We start from the raw sequence: 19000 nt of genomic DNA, 5'->3' as shown, positions 1-19000 counted from the left end.
GTCAATTTCTGAGCAGTTTTTCCGCTCAGTATTTACACAGCGTACAGATGAGATTTGTTTTATCTCATCCCCCTTGCTGCTGCTGCATTTGTAGCGTATTTTCTGCAACGAGTTCCGTTGCGGAAAAACCGCAGGATTGTCGTAATGTGTGAACTGACCATATTGCTGGTAATTTTAGAATGGGAGAAAAAAAAATAAAAAAAATAAAAAAATACAAATATATATATATATATATATATATATATATATATATATATATATATATATATATATATATATAAGTTATTCCGGCGCTGCATCAGAGGTTGACATTAGAACTTCTCTCCATGTGTTGGACAAGTCACAGCTCTTCTCCTTCCGACAGCGTAATATTATCATAGGAAGCCCGGCCTCATAGTAAACAATCAGAATATGATGACTTTCCGTGAGGCCCTCTGTCCTTATGTGTCCAGGGCAAGGAGGCAGGACATAATAAAACATTACTCTTGTATTATTAAACATACTAAAATGACTTTTATATAAACTTTCAGGTACTTTTCCTTTAACTCCATACTGGCCGGTAACTATAGTAATATGTCTAAGGCTTAAGGGCGCGCAATTACAGGTGATTATTCATATATTTTTTGGAAAGGGAACAGACCTACAATTGCCGCCTCTTTTGTGTTTCTCTAAAGTTGTGGTTTGTGTTACTTGTTGTAACTCATATAAATTCCACAAGTCACAGCAGCCCAGATCATAGTATATAATATACATGTAACTTATACCTCCTACACAGATTTTTCTGTATGACCTATGTTCTCTCTCCGGAGGGACTGTTCCACAGAGTCAGAAGAGGCTGGACGCAGCTGCAGGCTTAAGGGAAGCCGACATGACCGTCCTGGTAGGGAAAGGGTTAATGTTACGAGGTCAGGGAAAGTTGAAGGAGCTGAAGGAGGGACGGGGAGGAGTTAAGGGGGGCGGGGGGGCCGTTACTGCGCTTCCCGCTGTTTCTCGGCATTGAGCCGGAAGCAGCGGGAGGAGTAACACACAGTAAGCAAAGCTCCCACCCTCCCACCCTTGTTTTGTTACTCCTTAGGTCTTATGTACGTCTGGCTATGAGCGTTGTGTTTTATTTTGTGTGCTTATTTAACATGTTTTTCTTTTTTCCGGAGTAGGTTCTGTTGTCATGGCAGCTGGCGGGGGGAGTCCTTGAGGCCAGTCAGTACAAAATGGTGGGGGGGTCGCATCGGGGGTATGCGTCCCCCAAAAAAGGTACATGGTTGAAGACTTCATCGGGTGTTATCCCTTTGAAGTGGTCTTCTGGTAGAAGGTATGTCACTTGAAGGCTTCATCGGGTGTTATCCCTTTGAAGTGGACTTCTAGTGGTCGGTATATCACTTGAGGGCTTCATCGGGTGTTATCCCCTTGAAGTGGACTTCTAGTGGTTGGAGCCATCTGCAGAGGTGAACGGTGCTTCCGAGCTGGTTTACGGCTGGAGGTAATTAGTGGTTTGCAGATGGCTAATTCGGTGTGTTCTTGAAAGGAACATCTGAAGGGGCTTCAAGGACTTCCTCTGCTCGGGTTAATGTTAACGTTTAATTGTTATTTATGATTCTGACCCATGTTGGGTCATGTGAATTATTAGGAGGAATTCTCTGGTGGATTCCTAACTAGTTATCCGAATGTTTCGGATTTAAATTGTTTTTATAAAACTGTGAAATTAATAAACGGCTGCTGTGGCCATTTCACATCCAACCTCGGTGTCATGTGTCGTTACTAAATGGGGATGGGGGATAGTATGGTTTAAGGTTAACCCACGACTCTACCTAGGCAGGTCATGACATATATGTGGTAGACTATAATTATGGAATACGTATTTAGGGTTATACACTAAATCTTAGGCTAAGTTCACACTTACATTGTATAATCCGTTATTCTAAACCGTTTTGAGCTCAGAATAAGGATAAAAACGGATCTGTTAATAATTCCATTGAAATCAGTGGGTTTTTTAATTGCATCCGTTGGCATTCGTTATGTTAGTCATCCGTTTTTTTGGTGAAGATAAAAGTGTAGAGTACCGGACTTGTCTGTTTAAAAAAAAAAAAATGGATGTCTAACAGATGGGTTATTTTTCTCATTAGTGTTAATGTAAAGCGGATACCAATGGTTTGTAATCCGATTGCATCTATTATTTTGAATTCAATGGGCTTTTTAAAGGGAAGGTGTCATGAAATTTTTTTTTATAATATTTTTTTTTATAATATTGCTTTTAGTATGTTTTTAAAATAAATTTTATTTAGTTGTGTTCTTGTGTTGTACTTTATACTTTTTTATTACTTTTACTTTTCTATGGGGGCTGCCATTTTTTTTCCATCTCTGTATGTGTCGATTAACGACACATACAGAGATGGAATACGGCACATATATTACTTTACAATTTTTTTATTACTATGGTCTGATCCTCAAAGGTCAAAAAAGACCTTTGGGGAACTTTATATATACTTTTTCTTTCTTTTACACCATGTTTTTCCACTGTAACTGGGGCTGCACAGCAGCCCCAGTTACAGGGGAAATTAGCCCTCTCATAGTGACGATTGTCACTAATAGGGCTCTGCTGGGTCTAGTTAGACCCAGCAACAGTCTGCCACTAACGGCACCCGGCGATCATGTGACCAGTCACATGATCACCGGGAGGAATAGAGACAACGCCGCTGCTGCTGCCTCTATTCCTGTACACAGCGCGCATTCAGCGCTGTGTACAAGTGATCACAGAAGACAGAAGCAGTGAAAGCTGCTTCTATCTTCTCCTCAGGGTCCCCGGCAGTCACTGACAGCCGGAGACCCGACATTCAGCTGCCCGATCACGCGGGCAGCAAGTTAAAACCCGAGCCGTAGAAAGTCTATGGCTCGGGTTTTAACGACCAGTTCCTGACCGCTGGCCGTAAAAATACAGCCAGCGGTCGGGAACCAGTTGGGCAGGAGGTTAAGCCAACTAACCTCAGCGCCGGTGACCGCCCGCCCGGCTCTTTTCTTGCTGCTTTGGAGTAACAGAACAGCCGTCCGTCGCTGTTCTGTTACTCAATGGCGGCGGCCCGCACTTGTCAGGGAGGCGTGTCCTACCCCTTTCCCGGCCAATTCCCTGCTCCTCCTCCTCATCTTCGGCAGTTAGCAGCGCTAGCGCGCTGAATATATTTATAAGATGATGTGCGGTTCGGGCTGCCATGGGCCCCCTGGAAACCTCGGGCCTCGGGCCCCGGGCGGCCGCCCGAACCGCCCATATGATAATCCGCCACTGATGGCGCACCTTGTAGGTAGTGCCACACAGCACCTTGTAGGTAGTGCCACACAGCCTCTTGTAGGTGGTGCCTTGCAGCCCCTTGTAGGTAGTGCCACAAAGCCCCTTGTAGGTAGTGCCATACAGCCCCCTGTAGGTAGTGCCACAGAGCCTCCTGTAGGTAGTGCCACACAGCGCCCTGTAGGTAGTGCCACACAGCACCCTGTTAGGTAGTGCCACACAGCCCCCTGGTAGGGAGTGCCACAAAGCCACCTTGTAGGTAGTGCCACACAGCCCCCTTGTTGGTAGTGCCACACAGCTCACAGCCCCCTTGTTGGTAGTTCCACACAAACCCCTTGTTGGTATGGCCACACAGCTCACAGCCCCCTTGTAGGTAGTGCCACACAGCCCACAGCCATCTTCTAGATAGCCCCCCTTACTGTAGATAGCGCCACTGTAGCTCCCTGAAGGAGCGGAATCCCTGTGTGGCCTGGGATTCCGCTCCTGGAGCACTCCGCTTGATGTCTCTGTCCATATATGGACAGTGACATTAGGGGCAACTCCTGAAGCGAAATCCCAGTCACAGCGTTGCCGACGCTGTGACCGGGGATTCCAATCCAGGAGAAGCTCCTGTCGTCTGTGTCCATTTATGGACAATGACGTTATTGGCTTCTCCTGGAGTGGAATCCAAGGTCGGCAACGCTGTGGACGGGGAATCGGCTTCAGGCATTTCCCCTGATGTGACTGTCCATGTATGGACAGAGACACCAAGCGGAGCCCTCCAGGAGCGGAATACCCAGCCACACGGGGATTCTGCTCCTTCTGGGAGCTACAGTGGCGCTAGTAGATAGCAGAGCAGGGTGATACCTCCCTGCTCTGCTATAGTGCCGTCGCTACCGCTGTAGCAGCGGCTGCTAGCGGTGCCCGACGCTACTTAGTCAAGAAGCGACCGGGCGGAAAGGCGACTGCTGAGTCGCCGGGCCCGGGCGCTTCTGAAACAAGCAGGGGAAGGGAGCCAGCGCAGCACCCCCTTTCACCTGCTGGAGTGATGCACCATGTGCAAAGGCACAGGTCGTACACCCCTAAGGCTGGCACTGGTGGGAATGGTCCGTGAAATAATAGGACATGTCCTTTTTACTGCGTATCACGCATCCCATCATAGTCTATGGGGGATCCGTGAGAACACGCCTCGCACAAGTGCACCTCGGACGTGAAAAACTGCAGTTTTTCAAGTCCGAGGTTAGCTACTATCACTGATGGTCGATCATGAGTAGTGTGCGGGGAGGACGGTATAAGGAAGCTGTATGTTCATAAATAGCAATACTCAGACTGTGATCTCCATTATAAACCCAAAGGAGAAACCATACACTATGAACAATCCTGCTTTTCACAGATGATCACAGGGTTTTCTGTTGCAGAGATCAGCAGTGGTCTGTTGTGTGTCTTGGTGGAATATGGCAGCAAGTGTTCAATTTCCCTGCGCTATGGATTATGTTTAAAATCTTTTCCCTTTTTGTAGGTATGGAATAAAAAGCGTGAAGTGAACTAGTCCAAAAAGTGTTGCACTATTTGTTTCCTTGCTCCTTCTTTGGAAATATAGTGTGGTGTTAGACTGGGCTTGCCTGGATCGTAGCATCTCTGCACCCCTGTGTGGAACTACAAGTTGAAGAAAAATCCAAAAAGCACACGATTTGGACTAAGGAACTGCCTTCTTGCATATAGGCTGGGGGATTTTGTACCCTCAGACTGTGGAACTGTCTTCTATACGACCGTCAGAACGGTAAAATAACTGCTATATCTTATTTGTAATGTGATCCTACAGCGCTGGCGGCCATTCTGGATACCATGAAGGAGCCATGAAGATGATCAGGACGCTTTCTTTCCTACTGCAGAGTTATGAGCCGCCAGCAGATCATCATTAGAACCGCACATGACCGCACGGACCCCCTCATGCCCGGTGGCGTCGCTAGCACCGGAGCGGGCATTGATGCTAGCGACAGCCACATTCACTTGTATCTGCGTCTTCAGGACACAGATACAAATGAATACTATAGGCTGCAGCCACGTTAGGGGGGGGGCGCTGTGTGGCTCTATATACAAGGGGGGAGCGCTGTGTGGCACTATATACAAGGGGGGAGCGCTGTGTGGCACTATATACAAGGGAGTAGCACTGTGTGGCACTATATACAAGGGGGGAGCGCTGTGTGGCATTATATACAAGGAGGGGAAGCGCTGTGTGACACTATATACAATGGGGAGTGCTGTGTGACACTATATACAAGGAGGGAGCCCTGTGTGACGCTATACACAAGGGGGAAGCGCTGTGTGACACTATATACAAGGCGGGGAGTGCTGTGTGACACTATATACAAGGGGGGCTGTGTGACACTATAAACAAGGGGGGAAACACTGTGTGACACTATATACAGGGGGAGCACTGTGTGACACTATTTACAAGGGTGGGAGCGCTGTGTGACACTATATACAAGGGAGGCGCTGTGTGACACTATATACAAGGGGGTGAGGAGCTGTGTGGCTCTATCTATAGGGGGGCTCTGTGTGGTGCTATCTACACACAGCCCTTCCTTGTAAATATTACTAACTTTATTTTTTTGTTTTGCAGGTTCTGCTGGACTGTTTGGACTACGTCGTAGATTCTTTGGAATCTGTGTGTGATGCTATCTACAGGGGGATGTGTGTGTCGCTGTCTACAGGGGGATGTGTGTGTCGCTGTCTACAGAGGGATGTGTGTAATGCAATCTAAGGGGGGATGTTTGTGTCGCTGTCTACGTGGGGATGTGTGTGATGATATCTACAGGGGGCTGTCTGTGATGATATCTACAGGGGGCTGTGTGTGATGCTATCTACAGGTTGTGTCTGTGATGCTATCTACAGGGGGCTGTGTGGCGCTATCTACAGGGGGTGTGTGGTACGGTCTACAGGGGGGGGTGTCGCTGTCTACAGGGGGTTTTGTGTAATGCTATCTACAGGGGGCTGTGTGGCGCTATCTACAGGGGGGTGTGGCTCTATCTATAGGGGGGCTGTGTGTGATGCTATCTACAGGGTGTGTGTGTGATGCTATCTACAGGGTGCTGTGTGGCACTATCTACAGGGGATGTATGGTGCTGTCTACCTGTGGTGGGGGGGGGGGAATGTCACTGTCTACAGGGGGCTGTGTGTAATGCTATCTACAGAGGGCTGTGTGGCGCTATCTACAGGGGGCTGTGTGGCTCTATCTATAGGGGGCTGTGTGGCTCTATCTATAGGGGGGCTGTGTGTGATGCTATCTACAGGGCGCTGTGTGTAATGCTATCTACAGAGGGCTGTGTGGCGCTATCTACAGGGGGCTGTGTGGCTCTATCTATAGGGGGGCTGTGTGTGATGCTATCTACAGGGGGCTGTGTGTAATGCTATCTACAGAGGGCTGTGTGGCGCTATCTACAGGGGGCTGTGTGGCTCTAGCTATAGGGGGGCTGTGTGTGGCACTATCTATAGGGGGGCTCTGTGTGGTGCTATCTACACACAGCCCTTCCTTGTAAATATTACTAACTTTATTTTTTTGTTTTGCAGGTTCTGCTGGACTATTTGGACTACATCGTAGATTCGTTGGACTCTGTGTGTGATGCTATCTACAGGGGGATGTGTGTGTCGCTGTCTACAGGGGGATGTGTGGTGCTGTCTACAGGTGTGTGTGGCGCTATCTACAGGATGGTGTGTGGCGCTATCTACAGGGGGTGTATGGTGCTATCTACAGGGGGTGTGTGGCGCTATCTACAGGGGATGTGTGTGTCGCTCTCTACAAGGGCCACTGTGTATGTGGTGCTTTACTTTACAGTGTTTGACACAATTATATTCAGGGGCACAGTGTTTGGTGCTATTATATTTAGGGGCAAGTGTTTGGTGCTATTATATTTAGGGGCACAGTGTGTGGCACCATGATAATTTTATCTACGTTTATAGGTGTAGAAATGTTAGAAAAATGAGGAGCTGAAGACATCTGAGTGGCAAATTCTGCAGAAATGGCCGGGAGAAGTCATCATGAAGTCTAGACCGGATGGAGTAGAAAGGGGGGAAAAACTACTAGAATCTGAGATGTTGTCACCTGTGAGTCACTAGATTTATAGGGAAACTGTCACCTCTCCTGACATGTTTTTTTATAGGAAATCCTTGTAGATCACAAAAAGTCTTTGTGCAGAACAGGACTGATAGACAATTCCCCTTGTAAGGAGGATGTGTCCCTGCACAGTGTGATCCTGTCAGTAAGTAGGGACACAGCCCTGTGACAAGGAGAATCGCAACACCCATTTGTTAATGCTTGCACAAAAAGGTAGTGTTAACAATAGTTACGGTGCAGCAGGGCGGTGGTGGAGAAGGGGGGCCCAAGTTTGGGTAACAGCCCAGGGCCTATGGTCTACTTAATCCGCCACTGGCCGTCAGCAGCACAGACGGTACACAGTCTGTGCTGTAGTTAGAAGCAAAATCGCTAATAAAAGTGATTTAGAAAAACAATTATTGTGCACAATCCTATATTATAATCGTTTTTCTAAATAATATCAGTATAAATGGAGGTACGCTTTAAGGGGTAAAAAAAATCAATCTGGACACAATGCAGAGTTGCACGGTATTTCATTCAAATTTGAATATACCCAGTTATGTTCAGGACACCACAGACGTCCTCTGCAAACTCTCAGCCCTAGGTCCACTACCAGAGGGAACAATATTGGCAACTATGGATGTGGAATCTTTATATTCTAACATCCCCCATGAGGAGGGCATAGCCGCATGCCAACACTTTCTTCAAAAGAACAATCTAGCGACAGAGCCAGCCCTACAACTCATCAGGTTCGTACTCCATCACAATTATTTTTTATTTGACAAAGACATATATCTGCAATGTATGGGAAGCGCTATGGGTAGCAAAATATCACCACAATATGCTAACCTGTTCATGGCCAAACTAGAGGAAGAGTTTTTATCAACCTGCGCAACTAAACCTCTAGCATATTTCTGGTACATTGATGACCAGCTGATAATGTGGACAGGCTCTGAACATGAACTGCTTTCTTTCCATAAAAACTTCAACAAGTTCCATCCTACCATCAAACTCACTCTCAACTACTCTACATCTCAAATACATTTCCTGGACATGACCATATACATGAGAAACAATACCATACAAACAACAATCTACCATAAACCTACAGGCCGTCCAGCATATCTGAGATGGAACAGCTCCCATCCGAGACACACAAAGAAATCCATCATCTACAGCCAGGCACTGCGATACATACGGATCTGTTCAGACTGTGAAGACACAAAACAACACCTGCTATCACTGAGGAATACATTCTTACAACAGGGATTCCATCCAAGGATTATAGATGATCGGATCTACAGAGCAACAAGAATTCCAAGGAGCAATCTTCTGGAGTACAAAAAGAAGGAAGACAACAGCAGGGTGCCCCTAGTGGTCATATACAACCCACAAATTAACATCTTGAGGAAAATTGCTGCTGATCTCCAACCTATATTTAAAGAGGCTCTGTCACCAGATTTTGCAACCCCTATCAGCTATTGCAGCAGATCGGCGCTGCAATGTAGATTACAGTAACGTTTTTATTTTTAAAAAACGAGTATTTTTGGCCAAGTTATGACCATTTTCGTATTTATGCAAATGAGGCTTGCAAAAGTACAACTGGGCGTGTTTAAAGTAAAAGTACAACTGGGAGTGTTTAAAGTAAAAGTACAACTGGGCGTGTATTATGTGCGTACATCGGGGCGTGTTTACTACTTTTACTAGCTGGGCGTTCTGATGAGAAGTATCATCCACTTCTCTTCAGAACGCCCAGCTTCTGGCAGTGCAGATCTGTGACGTCACTCACAGGTCCTGCATCGTGTCGGCACCAGAGGCTTCAGTTGATTCTGCAGCAGCATCAGCATTTGCAGGTAAGTAGCTACATCGACTTACCTGCTAACGCCGATGCTGCTGCAGAATCATCTGTAGCCTCTGGTGCCTATGTGGCCTCGCTCGTCCGACACGATGCAGGACCTGTGAGTGACGTCACAGATCTGCACTGCCAGAAGCTGGGCGTTCTGAAGAGAAGTGGATGATACTTCTCGTCAGAAAGCCCAGCTAGTAAAAGTAGTAAACACGCCCCGATGTACACACACAATACACGCCCACTTGAACTTTTACTTTTCAACACGCCCACTTGTACTTTTGCAAGCCTCATTTGCATAAATACGAAAATGGTCATAACTTGGCCAAAAATGCTCGTTTTTTAAAAATAAAAATGTTACTGTAATCTACATTGCAGCGCCTATCTGCTGCAATAGCAGATAGGGGTTGCAAAATCTGGTGACAGAGCCTCTTTAACAAAGACAATAAACTGAAGGAAATATTCCCAGATTTACCACTCCTTGCCTACAAACAGCCACCAAACCTAAGGAATCTCCTGGTCAGAAGTGCCCTCTCACCACCATCAGAGACTGGCACTTTTCCTTGCAACAGTAGAAAATGCAAGACCTGTACCAACATCTGGTCATCAAACACCATCCACATCCCAAACACGCAGCAGGACTATAAAATCACTGGCACGTTCTCCTGTACATCCTCCAATGTAGTGTACATGATCCTGTGTACAAGGTGCATCAATAAAGGAATCTACATTGGAGAAACAATACAAAAACTACAAACCAGGATGAATCTTCACAGACATACAATAAAACAGGAGGTGGATACACCCGTGGGAAAACACTTCTCTGGACCAGACCACAGTTTGGCAGATTTAAAGGTACTCATTCTGAAGGGTCATTTTAAAAACAACAGAGAAAGAAAAATTTGGGAATTCAAGATGATGATAAAATTCCAGTGATTGACACAAGGCCTCAATCTAACACCAGGATTTATGAGCCACTACATGGACACACTGTCAAGTCCCCCATCAGACTGACTCCAGATGCCTTAACTCCTAAGTCATCACCCCTATAACCTCAGTTTTATTGCCCCGGCTTATCTTAATGATGTATCACCTCATGTACTAATTGTTGTGCTTTTTTCTAAGTCATTCATTTGTAAACTGCCTGAAGAAGGAGCCTCTGCGCTCTGAAAGCCGCATATAGAACTTTTATGGTTAGCCAATAAAGGTATCATACCTACTATACTTTTGTCTTTTTTGACACAAAAGTATTTAACATTCAATATGTTTGTGTGAATGAGACTTAACATACTAATAAGGCAGCATTTTAACAGTTTACCCTTCTTAACAGCGGATGGCAGCATTGTATCATTTATTTTATCACGTCTTGCTTTGTGGCGTATTGTTATACACATGACTCAAATAAGTCGAGCCGCTTCTCCCCTTATGGAAATCTACCCTTTCCCAAAGCAGACACTGAAACAGAGTTGGATTTTTATGGCCACAGCAGCTGTTTATTATTTAAATAACAAGGAATTTTAAATACCATAACTTTTTGAATCCCCCAAAAACATTAAATAACCCACTGCGACCCTATCAGGGTCATAACATTATTAACAACCAGAATGACAGGGGCAAGTCCTTGAAGCCACCGATATTTAATTTTGGCCATCTGCCCACCAATACCTTACCCCCAGCCGTAACCCGGCCCAGGAGCACCAATTACCTTTTGCAGATGACCACCATATATATAACCCAGCTTTCAAAAGGGGTAACACCCTAAGAAGCCGACTAATTGGGGGTGCATCCCGTGATGCATTCCCCCCACCACTTTTTACGACCTACTTCAAGGACTCCCCCCGCCAAAGCGAAATAGGCCTTGACCACCTCAAGCCTGCGAGCTCCTCCACACACCCACCGCTCGCTCAATTCCATCAGTCAAAGCCAGACTCCACATATCCATTCCCACGTCATTGAGGTGCACGCCATCCGCTCTCCAATACCTGCCGGTCCCAGCCTCCAGATCCCAGTGGCGCACCGCAACCCCACCATTACGTGCCACAAAGCTCGATATAGCCCTGTTAGCCTTAATGCGGGCCTTGTTAATTTTTTCCACAGAACGAGCCATGCGCCAACTCTTCCTAGGGACCATCTCAGACCACACAGTCACCAACTTGGGATAAGTTGCCCATAAGCAAAGCAAATCATGCTTGACGTCCCGCACCAACTCCCGAAAAGGGCGCAGGCCCAAATCATTGCCTCCCACATGCAACACCAGCACCTCTGGTGCCCTGTCCAGCAGTACAAAGTTATGAAACTCAGGCAACACCCTGTTCCATGTCATTCCCCGTATACCCATCCACCGCAGGACCGCCACGTCCCGAGGAATCCTGAGCTGTCGACCGTCCGGCCGTACGTCTGCGCGAAGGGCACCCCAGTACACAAAGGAGTGTCCCATAATCCACACCATGAATGCGTCACGGCCTGTAAAACAAAGGGAAAACATACACGCACCTCCACTCCCTGCCTCACACAAGTATTACTCAGGCGGAACGCACACACCCGGAGCATGTTACACATTACCATATCACAACATGTGCAAGCGAACATAAGAACGGAAATGCGCAGACTCCCAACGCCCTATCCGCCGCACGCCTGCCTCATCCAAACCCCATCTCACCGCCTCCGTCGCTGCCCCAATGCAGAAAAAATGAGACGAGTATTGATCCGCCTGCACCCTACTAGCCACCCGACATTTTCTGAACACCGAGACGAACTGATACCGCGACAAAAACTTGCCATCTGCATGCCGTAGCAACGGAGCATCCAAAAGATCTAAACCCTCTAAATACTCCCTGAGACACAACACTGGACAAACCGGATTTCCTGAGACCGCAAACTACACCACCAGACGTCCCACCCCCGCCTGATCAGTTTTCGACCGTCGCAACACTATCTCCACCCTATCCTCATACAAATCAACATTATCCTGTAGCCACCCCCCTGGTTTAACCGAACTAGGCTAAACCAATTCCCCCACCCGAAAAGCTCAAAAAAGGCTAACGCAAAAGCCAACCGGAAAAGCTTGCTCTCATACACCGAACGACACACCCGCCACACCACCACCTCCAGCGAATACAACAATTGAAATGACACGGGGCGCCTCTTATCTCTCACCACTACACCCCGTCTCAAACCCCTCAATGCCTGGCCCACCAAGAAACGCTTTGTGATGTCCACTAACCCACGTAATTTAAAACCAAAAGCAATGGCCGCCACGAAGCGATTAACCTTGGCGACCGTGCAGCCCTTGGCAAACGCGTCCCCCAACCAAAACAACAAGGCCACCATCCTATCATCATCCGAACACACATGACCCAAAGATCTCACGCACTCTTCCCATTGCCTCCATCCCGCAGCATAAGCCGACCACGTAGCACTGGCCAGCGAACGTTTAATCAAGGCACCTGCCGCCCGGATACCAGCTCCCACAGGTGACTGGGACATTCCACCCCCGTTAACTCCGCGTCCGGGACCAGATGATGAATGCGATCCCACTGCGAGTGAGAAAGCGCATCAGCAATACAATTCTCCACCCCGGGAACATGCACCGCCACCACCCACGCATTTAACCTCAAACAGGCAAGCACCAACTGATGCAACAAACGAACCACTGGAGGGGACGACGCCGAAGTGTTATTTATAGCCATCACCACCCCCAGATTATCGCAATGAAAGCGCACTTTCTTATCCCGGAACCTGTCTCCCCAAATGGTGACTGCCACCACGATGGGAAACAGTTCGAGCAGGGCCAAGTTACGCGTCAAGCCCGCCTCCACCCACGAAACCGGTCATTGCCCTGCTCACCATTGCCCTTTGAAGAACGCCCCGAACCCCACTGCACCGGACGCATCAGTGAACAATTCCAAATCTAAGCTATCTAACGGCCGGGCATCCAAAGAGAGCGACCATTATACAGTGCCAAAAAATGGAGCCAGACCTGCAAATCCTCCCTGTGCTCCGCCGCCAAACGAATGAAATGATGGGGCTCCCTAACACCCGCCGTCACCGCTGCTAACCGCCAACAAAACACCCTGCCCATCGGCATGATGCGGCAAGCAAAATTTAACTTCCCTAATAAGGACTGCAATTCACGTAGCGTAATCTTCTTAATCCGGCACGCTCTTTCCACTTCCAACCGCAAATCCCCCAGCTTATCCTCCAGCAATCTGCACTCCATTGCCATAGAATCGATTGTAATTCCCAAAAAACAAATGGTCGTCACCGGACCCTCTGTTTTTTCCGCAGCCAAGGGGACCCCAAACTCCCGCGACACCCAGTTGACTGTCTCCAGCAAATTTGCGCAAGCCCCCGAACGCGCCGGACCAACACACAAGAAATCGTCGAGATAGTGAATAACAGACTCCACCCCGGCGACCTCCCTTACTACCCATTCCAAAAAATAACTAAAAACCTCAAAGTACGCACAGGACAACGAACAACTCATGGGAAGGCACCGATCAATGTAATAACCCCCTTCCCAATAACATCCCAACAACCGCTGGCTATCCGGATGGACCGGCAATAAACGGAACGCCGCTTGAATATCAGTTTTTGCCATCAGAGCTCCTCTTCCGTAACCTCGCACCAATGCTACCGCCGCATCAAACGACGTATATACCACGGAACATAGATCCAGGTCAATGCCATCATTAACCGACGCCGCTTTTGGGAAGGACAAATGCTGAATAAGCCGGAACTTGTTACATTCCCGTTTCGGGACCACCCCTAACGGCGACACCACCAAACCCGGAACAGGGACCGTGCTAAAAGGGCCCGCCATTCTGCCCAGATCAATCTCCTTCCTAAGTTTCTCCGAGACTACTCCCGCATGCTGATATGCCGACTTAAGGTTGCGCTGCGTGAAAGGGACCTCATGAGAAGGTGGCGGAATAACAAGCAGTGTGAGCACACATGTTTGAATTTACACGTTGCTCCAAATTTACACTGGCCCTCGTTGAACTGCCAACACGTCCCATGTTTGGAACCCGAGGCCTGGCTAGACCCGCTGGAAGTTCCTGCTGTATTCCCGCTCCCAGGAAAGGACTGCCCCTGTTTATAAAGCGCCGTCACTTTCAACCATAAGGCTATGTCCTTATGATCCCACCTTATATTTGGCCGCACCGCTTTCCGTTGCCGAAACTGTTCGTCGTAACGAAGCCAAGCCTGGCCCCCATAAACCCGATGCGCCTCCCCCACCGCGTCCAAATAACAAAATAAGGCAGAACAATTATCCGGCGCCTTTACTCCAATAACACTAGCCAAAATTGCAAAAGCCTGCATACAATTGACGAATGTTTTTGGAATCAACCTGTACCGTCTCTTTTCCTCCTTGTCTTTTTTAGTTTCATCCCGCCTAACCTTATCAAAGTTAAACTTCTCCAGCGGAAGCAGGGAAAAGATCTCCACGTACTCATCTTTCCAAATCCTTTCTTTAACCTCCTGCTTCAATTGTGCCCCTAACGGGCCCTCGTAACAGAAGTAAACCTCTCCGCGCGCGCGATCGTCCAAACCCACCCTATCCACATCCTTTGGTGAGTCTGTTTGAACCGACGCCGCCACTGCAACCGCTGCCCCTGCAGGTATCCCCTCCCCGGTTTGAAGAACCGGAGCGCTACTAATATTGCCCCCCCAAACCGCGGCCGGCGCCGCGACCGTCTGATCTTGTGAAGGGATACCGCCCAGCCGCCCCACCAACGCCTTTAAACAACCCACTAACTCCGCCGAGCTATCCCCCCCGCACCCGCCTGTAACCCCGGGGCCCCCGACTCCGCTGCGACGCTAGCCGACGCGACACCATCTACACCGATACCCGACATCAATAATGATGAAAAAGGTAACGTAGGTGTCAACTCACCAGGCTGCCCAGGGGCTGTGAACCCGTCAGCCGGACCCCCATGTCCACGTGCAGAGGCCTGCCGCTCACCGTCCTCCAATGCTCCGGACTCCCTCTGGCGCTGTCCGCATTGGCAGTGTGTGCACGGGGAATTCCAACTTCCGTCCGGGAAAAGAGGAGGCGACATCGCATCATCCTGTTGGCCGAGCTCCAGATCCTGCATCATCCAGCCTGCTGAACCAGCCCCACGCTGTTCAGTACCTGGCACTCCAACCACCGACCTCATCCTGCGTCCTCTGCTCCTGCCCTCTTCCACCGCCAGCTCGGTGTCACGATGAGCCGACCCTCTGGCTGGCACATCGCCATGCAGGGTCGCCGTTGCCCCTCCGCCACGCACAGAAGAGGGAGGGCGGGTGGCCGGAAGTGAAGGCCGCGTCTTCCTCGTCGTTGCCGCTGGGCGCTGCTGCATTCTGGGATTCTTCCCAGGGCCAGACGGGAGAGCAACAGCAGGCCGCCCTGGAGTCTGGCCTGAAGGGTCCACCGAGGGGCTCCTCCTGCGCCGCCGCGCCTGCGGGATGTCTTCCGGACTCAGCCGGGCACGAGCGCCTCGTGCTGCGCGTCACTCCGGAAGTGCCGGCCCCGGCCTGAGTCACGGGGGAGAAGGGCTCTCCTCGCCTCCTGCCCGTCCCCCTGGAACGCCGGTCCCGTACCTCCGCCTGCTCCAGCAGTAACGAGACCGGAGGCATGGTAGAGCGCTCCGTGCCCGCTCCCGACGTCTCCGCCAGCTCCTGGTCCGGAGCGCCCGCTTGGCCCTGCAGCAGTGCCGCTACTCGCGCTCCCAGCCACCCGGGACCTCGAAAGGCTGCCGCGGCCCGCAGCAGCCTCATCGCCTCCTAGTCAGACGCAGCAGGGATGCAAGACATGTTTTGCTTCTGTGTCCTGGCGAAGAGAGAGAAGAAAACAACAGGAAACAGGTACATCCCCCTCAATCCCCACCCCTAATCCCACAAGCCCTCCTCCTATCCCTATCTTTAACCCCGTAGGCCAACCAACTCCATGTCCCTCCCATCTGTTTTAGTCATGGAGGCCTCCCCTTATTTCCTTTCTTGTCTGCAGTACGGCCTCTTCTGAAATCAAGGTTGTTTTACCACAGTCTCCGCAGCACAGTGTCGGATTAAATGTTTTTGAAATGTTAATTTGTTAGTTTTCTTTGTCTGCCATACACAACTTGTTCTCTATTACGTCCTTGTTACATGAGACTAAACCAAGAAAATATGATCGACTAAGGCACAAAAAGTTAGAAGAAATGTACAAATTTTATTGAGATAAAAACATGAGACAATTAAAAATGGAGTAGGGGATGAGTCACACAATAAAAAGACGTCAAATCAATCAAAGACCAGGTATGAGTATTATGTCAATATGTAAACAATGTACATGTTGTGTGGCCGAGGACGATGTACGAAAACGAAGCGAATCGTCAGTTAAGAGACAAAAAATGCTACAAAAAATTAACATTCAACCCTATCTCTTCCTATAGTGAACAACTGGCCAAAATTCTAAAACAAGCGATGGATGATGGAGTTGTGACTAAGGATTTATATGATGCACTCCTTGTTCCAATACCTGTAGTAGCGACATTGTACCTTTTGCCAAAAGTCCATAAAAATATAAAGACTCCACCAGGAAGACCGATTATCTCTGGCCAAGGTAACTTTACAGAGAATATCTGTAAATTTATAGATTATTATCTTAAGCCATTAGTGGAATGCTTACCCTCCTATATCAGGGACTCATCAGATCTCTTACAGAAATTGGAATGCACCCATCTAGATGTCGACATGTGGTTAGTCACCTGCGACGTTGAATCGCTTTATACCAGCATCAGACACCACGATGGGATAAAAGCTACCAATTTTTTCTTGAGTACGAGTAATTTGGAGGAAGGGCTCATTAAACTGCTTGGTGTATTATTAGATTTTGCCTTGACACACAATGTGTTCACGTTCAATGAGTCATTCTACCTACAGCTCCAGGGAACGGCAATGGGGGCATCTTGTGCCCCCTCATATGCCAATTTGTTCCTGGGGCTGTGGGAGAGAAATTTGTTCCTGTCAGATCACGGTACGTCAATGAACCGAGTCATTTTTTGGGCCCGCTTCATTGACGATATCTTCTTGATCTGGCAGGGGACTCTTGAACAATTACAGCAATTTATGGCAGAATTAAATCTGAATGATCAGAATATCAAACTCACATACAAATGTGACAAAAAACAAGTAGATTTTTTGGACATCAAAATCCAATGTGATGAAAATGGTGATGTCCAAACTGATCTTTTCAGGAAAGAGACATCTGTAAATTCTCTTTTACACGCTACCTCTGCACATCCGAAACAAACTATTGCTGCTATTCCCACAGGTCAATTCCTTAGACTAAAGCGTACGTGTTCCAGAGAGGAAGATTTTAGAAAACAGGCTAAGGATTTAGAATATAGGTTTATGGATCGGGGCTACAGCAATCGGTGTATCAGGAAAGCGAAAAAAAGAGCTCAGGAAACGGAGAGAAACAAACTCTTACAACCAGCGGTTCGAGAAAATAAAATTAACGAGGTGAGATTTATCATGCCATATCATTCCCGTTGGGAAGAGATGAAAGATCATTTAAAGAGATATTGGCCGATCCTGAAAGCTGATCCGATACTCAATAAGATATTGCCTATACAGCCATCTGTAACCTATCGTCGTGCCAAAAACTTGAAAGACCATTTGGTCCGAAGTTTTTATACCCCAGTTCCACAGGGAATTAGATTCTTTGGGACCAAAGGCCCAAAATGGGGGTGTTCCCCTTGTGGAGGATGCATTTCATGTCCCAATATTGAACGTGCAGAAGAGTTTACTGATTCTGAGAAAAGTAAAATATTCAAAATTGTGTGGCACATTACATGTGCTACACGCGGGGTGGTATATTATGCAGTGTGTCCATGTAATAAAATATACATAGGACTGACCACACGCGAATTTCGAATCAGAGTACGTGAACATGTGCGGGATATTGAATCTGCAAAGGAGGTCCATGATACTGATAAAATAGAAAAATTGAAAACGATTCCACGCCATTTTAAACAGTATCACAATTGTAATTCTAGACTACTAAAGGTACGAGGAATAGACCATGTGGAATTAAATATAAGAGGTGGAGATTTGATGAAGAAATTATTGCGATTGGAAAGTAAATGGATCTGGACTTTGAAGACCATGCAGCCGAGAGGCTTAAACGAATCGCATGGGTATGCCGCGTTTCTCTGATCACTGTGTATGTGTTTGTGTGGCATCATTTTTTAACTAATCTCGTGATGCAATATTATTATTTTGTGTGATTTTAACATATGTTCCTTTCTCTCTCCTAGTTTCTCTTCCCTAGTCTACCAGATGTAGACGTGTATGAAATACTATCGATATACAGTGATGCATTATTTCTACAGTGAAAGACAACAATGTATGCCGAAGCGTTGTGTTACAGTGATTGATATATATAGAACAATTTGTTCTTCAGATGTTGTCTTACTTCTATAGGAATCTATATATGGCAGCGTAGAATAATAATAAAATAATGAAATGTATAATTTTTAAACAATTTTGTAGATTTTATGAATTCTTGCACTATTGCACTTTAGTATTGAAATATATATTTCTATACTCTTAAGTATTTTTTATGTTAGCACTTTTACATACAGAGAATCTCTATACATATATACATATATATATATCTTTTCACCTGACTATATGTGCATATGATTTATGTACATACAGATACATGAGCATGACAATAAACGCTTATCACTATAGAGTATATATATTTATCTCTATATTCACTTTATATAGTATGGTGTTATGCGTTTGAGATATATACTTGGATATATGTGTATATGTG

General features: G+C 47.3%; 1 long non-coding RNA gene across 1 annotated transcript; it reads left to right on the top strand.

The window, feature by feature from the left end:
* The first annotated feature begins 6633 nt into the window (after nt 1-6633).
* On the top strand, nt 6634-17673 carry LOC142652375 (uncharacterized). Its single transcript, XR_012847838.1, has 3 exons — nt 6634-6938; nt 16608-16777; nt 17489-17673. It is a non-coding gene; the product is annotated as an uncharacterized LOC142652375 (long non-coding RNA).
* Nucleotides 17674-19000: the final 1327 nt, after the last annotated feature.

This window comes from Rhinoderma darwinii, chromosome 5 (assembly GCF_050947455.1).
Source record: "Rhinoderma darwinii isolate aRhiDar2 chromosome 5, aRhiDar2.hap1, whole genome shotgun sequence".
Lineage (NCBI taxonomy): Eukaryota > Metazoa > Chordata > Amphibia > Anura > Rhinodermatidae > Rhinoderma > Rhinoderma darwinii.
This window is presented reverse-complemented; position numbering and strand designations above follow the sequence as displayed.